This window comes from Chiloscyllium plagiosum, chromosome 19 (genome assembly GCF_004010195.1).
Source record: "Chiloscyllium plagiosum isolate BGI_BamShark_2017 chromosome 19, ASM401019v2, whole genome shotgun sequence".
Lineage (NCBI taxonomy): Eukaryota > Metazoa > Chordata > Chondrichthyes > Orectolobiformes > Hemiscylliidae > Chiloscyllium > Chiloscyllium plagiosum.
In genome coordinates this window covers 67387161-67395961 of record NC_057728.1, presented here as the reverse complement: position 1 = coordinate 67395961, position 8801 = coordinate 67387161, and the positions used below count along the sequence as shown (strand labels likewise).

The following is an 8801-nucleotide window of genomic DNA, read 5'->3' as shown; positions in this document are numbered from 1 at the left end:
GTCTGACCTATCACCCTCACCTTGACCTCTTTCCACCTCTCGCATTTCTGACACCCCTCCCCCAAGTCCCTCCTCCCTACCTTTTATCTTAGCCTGCTGGACAAACTTTCCTCATTCCTGAAGAAGGGCTTATGCCCGAAACGTCGATTCTCCTGTTCCCTGGACGCTGCCTGACCTGCTGCGCTTTTCCAGCAACACATTTTCAGCTCATGCAGGTGCAGAAGCCAGTAAAGAAGGCAAATGGTATGCTGGCCTTCATTGCGAGAGGTTTCAAGTATAGGAACAAGGATGTGTTGTTATGATTATACAGGGCCTTGGTGAGGCCACACCTAGAATAGTGTGTGCAGTTTTGGTCTCCTTTTCTGAGGAAGGATGCTCTGGCTCTCAAAGGGAGCACAGCGAAGGTTTACCAGGCTGATTCTGGGGCTGGCGGGACTAATGTAAGAGGAGAGACTGAGTAGGTTAGGATTGCTTTTGTTGGAGATCAAATGAGTGATGGAGGATCTCATACGGACTTACAAAATTGTAACAGGACGAGACACAGTAATGCAAGGAGGATGTTTCCGATGATGGGTGCATCCAGAACCGAGGTCACAAACTGTGGGTTCAGGATGGACCATTTTTTGACAGAAATGAGGAGGCATTTCTTCATCCAGGGAGTGATGGGCTTGTGGAATTCATTATCACAGGAAGTAGTTGATGCCAAAACATTGAATATATTCAACAGGCAACTTGGGGCAAATGGGATCAAAGATTACAGAGAGGAAGCAGGATTAGACTATTGAATTGGACGATCAGCCATGATCGTGATGAATTGCAGAGCACGCTGAAAGGGCTGAATGGTCTCCTCCTGCTCCTATCTTCTATGTTTCTATGACTGAAAGATTTTAAAGTGTCACTGAAATATTCAAGTTTATTCCCGACAACACCCAAGAATGCATTAGAACATAGAACTATACAGCACAGAACAGGCCCTTCGGCCCACAATGTTGTGCCAAACATTTGTCCTAGCTAAAGCACCTATCCAATTGCTGCTTAAAGGTCACCAATGATTCTGACTCTGCCACTCCCACAGGCAGCACATTCCATGCCCCCACCACTCTCTGGGTAAAGAACCCACCCCTGACATCCCCCCTTTCCCTTCCACCCTTCACCTTAAATTTATGTCCCCTTATAACACTCTGTTGTACCCGGGGAAAAAGTCTCTGACTGTCTACTCTATCTATTCCCCTGATCATCTTATAAACCTCTATCAAGTCACCCCTCATCCTTCGCCGTTCCAACGAGAAAAGGCCGAGAACTCTCAACCTATCCTCGTACGACTTCCTCTCCATTCCAGGCAACATCCTGGTAAATCTTCTCTGAACCCTCTCCAAAGCTTCCACATCTTTCCGAAAGTGAGGCGACCAGAACTGCACACAGTACTCCAACTGTGGCCTAACCAAAGTCCTGTACAGCTGCAACATCACTTCACGACTCTTGAATTCAATCCCTCTGCTAATGAACGATAATACTCCATAGGCCTTCTTACAAACTCTATCCACCTGAGTGGCAACCTTCAAAGATCTATGTACATAGACCCCAAGATCCCTCTGTTCCTCCACCTGACTAAGAACCCTACCATTAACCCTGAATTCCGCATTCTTATTTGTTCTTCCAAAATGGACAACCTCACACTTGGCAGGGTTGAACTCCATCTGCCACTCCTCAGCCCAGCTCTGCATCATATCTAAGTCCCTCTGCAGCCGACAACAGCCCTCCTCACTGTCCACAACTCCACCTATCTTCGTATCATCTGACAAGACAAGAAGATCTCAAGGGGTCTTGCCACAGAGATATCAGAACGCATAGTAAACAGTATACAGTGAGGCAGCCTCAAAGACTAGAAAATAACTGTTGGGGATGGGTTGAAATTATGCAGTGGGTGACTCATTCGTAGTCGTCCAATTTAGGGAAAATAAATTGTGCCATACAAACCTTGAGTTATTGACTGTTTATTCGTGAGCTCACGGGAAGATTCAAGTCGACCTAATGGTCACAAGTCACTCCGATGAGATGCAGAGAGTTGCATGATTATATAGGTTACAATCTTTAACAATTAGCAAACTGTTAATTGCAATATAATGAGTAGGCTAGGCACTTTGCCCAGTCACTAGCTTCAGTCACGTAGTATCTGGACAGTCTTGATTAGTAGCTGATAAGCAAGAGTTAGTATATAATAGGTTCCCAGGCTGGAAAATAATTTATTTATCAGGCAATAGTACAGCTGCAAGGCAAACCACCTCACTGAGCCTGGGAAACTACGAGCTTAACAATCAGACACTAATATGAAATTCAAAATGATTTCCAGGCTTTTAATATGTGACAAAAAAGCTGCTTTAGATCTAACAAATCTCCCACAAAATTTAACATACTTTTTTAATCAACCTGTTCAGAGATGTTGCCGCACACCTCTGGAATAAGTGGGATTTGAACCTTGATCTCCTGCGTAGGAGCACTACCACTGTGCCACAAGATGGCCCTTTAGGCAGCTTGCTGTTTCTGCCCAGTTTTGAATTGCAGACCTTTCATGTGTCAGGTGAAAATACTAACCATTACACTACAGAATCCATCACCTTTCATTTATTTTACCTCAGGGTAATTGATAATGTATATTATGATTGGATTAAGATGCAAGCTAAACTATAAACTTATCTTTAAAATCAAAACAATGTTTCAGAAGTATATATTTTTTCATCAGAATTAAAAAATTTGACATTGCACAGATATTAAAAGGCCACTGAAGGGTGATTGGTAAATATTATTAACCCATTCGACAAGAGTTTTTACAAGATTAGGCATGGACTTAGAGATTGCAATCTAAATCTGCAGACTCTCATAGATTGTAGAATCACTAGCAGCAACTTTTAGATTTTCTTGTTCTCCTGTGCATGTGCAAATTTGCTGACAGTTTCATTGTCATTATCACTGCAAAATTCTGAATGATTTTTATAGGGTAACTAAGAATAAATTATTTTTACTGTCAGAAGGATCAGTAATGGAGGGGAGTAATTTAAGGTAATTGGCAAAAGAACTGAGATGAGAGGATGGGTCTTCTTATTATGAATTATATGAATTATTATGATCTGGAATGCATTGCCTGAAGAGGTGGAGAAATAGATTAAAAAGAATTGGAGAAATATTTGAAGGAAAGAATAGTATGGTCACAATGTTGAAGGGCAGAGAGGAGATGTTAAGGTGGAGTTAAGGTTAAGGTGGATAAATGTGTCAAATGGGTTGGCACGGAACTGATAGGCCAAATGGCATTTTATGGTGTAAGCGTGTGTACTTTCTAACTTGATAGAAGCTTGAGAGCAACTGTTTGAAGATAAATCCACATTTGATATGTGGGAGGCTTTTAAAGAAAAGTTGATTAGAGTGCAGGATATATAGGTAGCTGTGAAAATGAGGGATAAAAATGGCAAGATTAGGGAACCATGGATGACAGGTGAAATGATGAGACTAGATAAGAGGAAAAAGAAAGCATATGCAGGGTCTAGGCGACAAGTACCAAATCCAATATGGCCTCCCCTCTGGTCGGACAATCTACATACTGAGTTAGAAAAGCTTCCTGGACACGCTGCACAAACACCGCCCCGTCCAATCTACTTGATCTAAAGAGCTTCCAGCTGAAAATGTGTTGCTGGAAAAGCGCAGCAGATCAGGCAGCATCCAGGGAACAGGAGAATCGACGTTTCGGGCATAAGCCCTTCCCCTGGATGCTGCCTGACCTGCTGCGCTTTTCCAGCAACACATTTTCAGCTCTGATCTCCAGCATCTGCAGACCTCACTTTCTCCTAACGAGCTTCCAATCAATATTTGGGAAGTTGAAATCACCCATGACTACTACCCTGTGGCTTCTGCACCTTTCCAAACTCTGTTTCCCAATCTGTTTCTCCACATCTCTGCTGCTATTGGGAAGCCTGTAGTAAACACCCAACAAGGTGACTGCTCCTTTCCTATTTCTGACTTCAGCCCATACTACCTCCAAAGGCAAGATCCCCCTTGAACTGCCTTTCTGCAGCCGTTATACCATTTCTAATTAGCAACGCCACCCCCCCTCCTGCAGTCATTCCCCACAGTCCTAGCATACTCCAAGCTTTTAGTGTCTTCTCTTTGTTAATTTTCACTTTTTCCACTACTTTAGTTACTTTCTCTTTCACTGACCTGGGCAGTACCTTCTTCCTTGGTATCTCAGGTAACCTTTCTATCTTTAGTTGGAAATCCTTTTTGTGACGGGTAATTAGCCCCATTCTGATTCCTTATACGCGAGAAGAATTCCGGTTAAACCCAGCAAATACAACCAGTCTATTTCACCTCACTGTTGGATGGTTCTAAATTTTAAATGGAATGAAGCAGGAGGGGGTCCTGGATATATAAGTACATAAATCATTGAAAATATCAGTGAACAATTAATAAAGCACACTGGATCCTGTGCTTTTAAAAAAAAGCTGAAAATGTGTTGCTGGAAAAGCGCAGCAGGTCAGGCAGCATCCAAGGAACAGGAGAATCGACGTTTCGGGCATAAGCCCTCATTCCTGAAGAAGGGCTTATGCCCGAAACGTCGATTCTCCTGTTCCTTGGATGCTGCCTGACCTGCTGCGCTTTTCCAGCAACACATTTGCAGCTCTGATCTCCAGCATCTGCAGTCCTCACTTTCTCCTTTTAAAATAAAGGACAGAATAGAGAAGCAAGCAGGTTATTATAAACCTTGATATAACACTGGATAGCCTGAACTAGAGAAGTGAATCCAATAAAAACCAATATGGTTCATTAATTGAGGGAAGGGAATCTGCGTACAGATCTGGCCAACAGGTAACTCCAGATCAATCCACCATGGCGAATCAGGATAAGCAGCAAATGGCATGAAAGAATGAAGAACAGAAATGGGATCTTGAGCATCATAAAGAGAGACAATGAGAGAAAATAGAGATATTTAGCTGGCTAGTTACAGCGAGAGGATTTCATCAAGTGTTGGTAGATATAAGGAAGGGTGCAAGTCTTCAAAAGTGTGTAAAGGTAGTGTTCCACAGACTGGCGTTTTTAGTTCGAAGATGGATTTGCAAATCTGGGTTTTTTCTCATTGAAGACAATTAAATTGAGTTGGTATGTTTCAGGATTTAAGGTTGATCAGAGTACTATGAAGTTGGAAAATTCAATGTTGACTCCTAGATGCTGGGAACTGCATAAACTGGAGATGAGATATTGTTTCCTCAGCTTGCCTTGTGATTCATTTCAACAGTGCAGCAGACTCAGTGGTTTCTTCACACCCTGCTTCCTGCAAGGACTCCATTCCATTCGTCAAGTTTCTTCATCTCTTCACTTACAAGTAAACCAGCTTACATTGGGGAGCCTCTGACATAAACTGCTTCTTGCTCAGCAAAGGATTCCCTCTCCCTCCACCATGGTTGTCAGCACTCTCAACTGTATTTGCCCCATCTCCCATCCTTCTGCCCACACCACTTCCCCTTTGTCCCACAACAGCATGGTTCCCCTCACCTCTCTTCCATTCCAACAGTCTCGGCATTCAAAGGAACATAATTTCTATGACTTCCAGCAGGATATTCCAAACACATCATCTCTCCTTCATTGTCAGCATCCCACAAACCGTTCTTGCTGCGAAACTCTAGTTCATTCCTCCAACACTCCCTCATTCATCCATGGCACTTTTCCATGCAACTACAAAAATTTTCCCTCCTCCCTGTCTGAGATCCCAAACACACCTTCCAATTCTGTCAACCTAATCTCCTTTACATTGGGGAAATCATACACAAACTAGGTGACCTCTTTGCAGACCATGTCAGCACTGTCTGTCAGAATGACCGCAATAAACCAGTCAGTTGCCATTAAGTCACTTTGAGCTGAAAATGTGTTGCTGGAAAAGTGCAGCAGGTCAGGCAGCATCCAAGGAACAGGAGAATCAACGTTTCGGGCATAAGCATTAAGTCACTTTGACTCCACATTAACATTCCTTTCTTGGACAACACCTCAAATTCTGTTTAGGCACTTGCAGCCTCTAGATCCCAACACTGAATTCCACAACTTCAGAACATGCCCTCCGTTGTCCATTTTACTACCACCGTACACATCACCCCCCTTAATAGAAATGTTTTTGTCTTACCTCATAACAGAATGGACCAATTTTCTCTTTTTCAAACTTTCATTTACTAGGACAAAGTGAGGACTGCAGATGCTGGAGATCAGAGCTGAAAAATGTGTTGCTGGAAAAGCGCAGCAGGTCAGGCAGCATCCAAAGAGCAGGAGAACATAGAACAATACAGCACAGAACAGGCCCTTCAGCCCACGATGTTGTGCCGAACATTTGTCCTAGCTTAAGCACCCATCCATGTACCTATCCAATTGCCGCTTAAAGGTCGCCAATCCCCCCTTTCCCTTCCACCCTTCACTTTAAATTTATGTCCCCTTGTAACACTCTGTTGTACCCGGGGAAAAAGTTTCTGATTGTCTACTCTATCTATTCCCTGATCATCTTATACACCTCTATCAAGTCACCCCTCATCCTTCTCCGTTCCAATCGATGTTTTGGGCATAAGCCCGAAGACCCCTTCCTGAAGAAGGGCTTATGCCCGAAATGCCGATTCTCTTGCTCCTTGGATGCGGCCTGACCTGCTGCGCTTTTCCACCAACACATTTTTCAACTTTCATTTACACCCATCTCCACAACCATGAGTCATGATTTTGTCTTTTGTTCTGGGCACCCTGACAATTTCTTCTATTCATCCCCTCTCTCCCTCTGTCAAACCCACCATTTTCTAGCTCCCTTCATTTCTAAAGAGTTATATCAGACTCAAAATACGAGGTTGGTTTCTCTCTTCTGTTGGCAGACCTGTTGAGTTTCTCCAGCACTCTGTTTTTATTACTCTACAGACAGCTGGCATATATCTGATAGGCCAGAGTCTCTTTGTTCATAAATGATTTTGTAGTACTGGTCAGGTAATATTTCAGAAATTGGCTGAGTGGCAAATATTGGCCAGGTCAATCATATGGCACAGCATTGGGCCACTCACAAAACAAGTCTCCAGCTTCTGAAATAAAAACCAAGTGTCGGATAAATTCAGCAGTTAAAACAGCACCTCTGGAGAGAAAGTAGAGTTAATGTTTCAAGTCCAATGACTCTTCTTCAGAACAGCTCTGCATCCTCATCTCAGGCAGGGTTGCAGTTTAAGTACTGGTCGCTGAATTCCACTAAAAATTCCACAATGCCTACTTGTTGGACCCTTGCTGAAACAACACTACAATATCACAACCTTCACCACCCAAATAAACTGTCAAAACCTATTGTGTAAGATCACATTGTGTAAGCCGCTGTGCAAAATATGAAAATAATTGTTGAACAACATGGAATAAACAAAACAAAAACAGAAATTGCTGGAAAAACTCAGCAGGTCAGGCATCATCTGTGGAAAGAAAGCAGTTAACATTTCTAGGCCATTGACTCATCTTCAGACCCTTCTGTTATGAAGCAGGGTCACGGTTTCGGATTGTTATGGAACAAATGAAAATGGATCCCAATAAAGAGAAAAGCATAACTGAGTTGGGCTGCATAGCAGTTTATACTCTGAGTGAACCCAGCCGAATCTCTGCTGTACATAAACATCATAGAACCAAACTTAGTTAACACAGTAAAGTTCTGACCATTCATTGCATCTGATCGGTTTCCAAATCAGTGCACAACGCTCAAGGTCATCAAATATCATAATACTCAACAAGAAGCTACACCACTGAAGAACAAGTGGAAGTCATAAAAGACAAAGATACTCAAGTTTACACTATACTCTACAGAAAGTTTTCCAAAGAGTTTCATTTTCTTTACATAAATGATTGATGATGAGAGAAAAAGCATTCAAAAAAAGATTTCAACACTTTCACTTCTTTTGCAATATCTGCAGAACATGAAATGTTCACATTCTGGAGCAGTCAGATAATTCAGGTTCAGACTTGCAACTCCCCAAACAAATTACAAATGTGTCACAGGTTTTCGACAACTAGAGAGCCTACTACCACAAAGACTGATATCAACAAACACAGAAAGAACTTATGCAGAATGTACCCTCTCGGCTGAGCCCCAGGTGGATAGATATCATGTACCTGCACGTCGGCCACAAAATGAAATTTAAACATCTATTACCTGGGAAATTCAGTGATGCACAAGGCTCAGAAGCAGAAATGACTGTTTGGCATGAAATATGGAGCATGACTGTCAACACTGGTTCTTACTGAGTTCTCACCTCCTGGCTAGTCTTCCATCACAAGCTTCTTCATGAGCCACTGCCAGTTACTTCTCTGGCAGAGTCCATGAAAGGCACAGTCAGTCAGCATGAGGAAAAGTCCAGTCTTGGTCTGCAATTGGGAACTCTCTATAAGTTCATGTGTCAGGAAGACAGTCAGAATCAAAATCAATTGAGATGTCTTTTTGTTGTCAAATATGACTTTTTGTAGTTATAACGAAGGTTCAAATGTGAATAAGTGTTACTCAGAATAATCCTGAGCATTCGTGCAAAATTATGTTCTCACAATCACTATCTTAATGGGATGGGAAGCAAGACTTAAAAAGGCACAAACAAATTATGATGCCACAAAGTTGCACGTTGACAAGCTCTGTCTAAATCCAACATTTTTTTTTTACAGTTCACATTCACTGCAAAACAGGTTCCGTGGTGAGATCAACAACTTAAATCTATCATTAAACTGGAGAACAGGTAATGAATTGACTTGGGTGGGGGCAGGGGAATGGGGGGGCC

At 42.5% G+C, this 8801-nt stretch overlaps 1 protein-coding gene across 6 annotated transcripts in view; it reads right to left on the bottom strand.

Moving 5' to 3' along the window:
- The window catches only part of osbpl8 (oxysterol binding protein-like 8), a 416034-nt gene that overhangs the window by 405501 nt on the left and 1732 nt on the right, over nt 1–8801 (bottom strand). Inside the window, exon 2 of one of the 6 annotated variants that reach the window (XM_043708789.1) lies at nt 8289–8400. The exons of the other annotated variants lie outside the window; for them this stretch is intronic. The gene's annotated coding sequence lies outside the window, so the exon portion shown is untranslated. The remainder of the gene's footprint in view (nt 1–8288; nt 8401–8801) is intronic. 6 annotated transcript variants of the gene reach the window in all.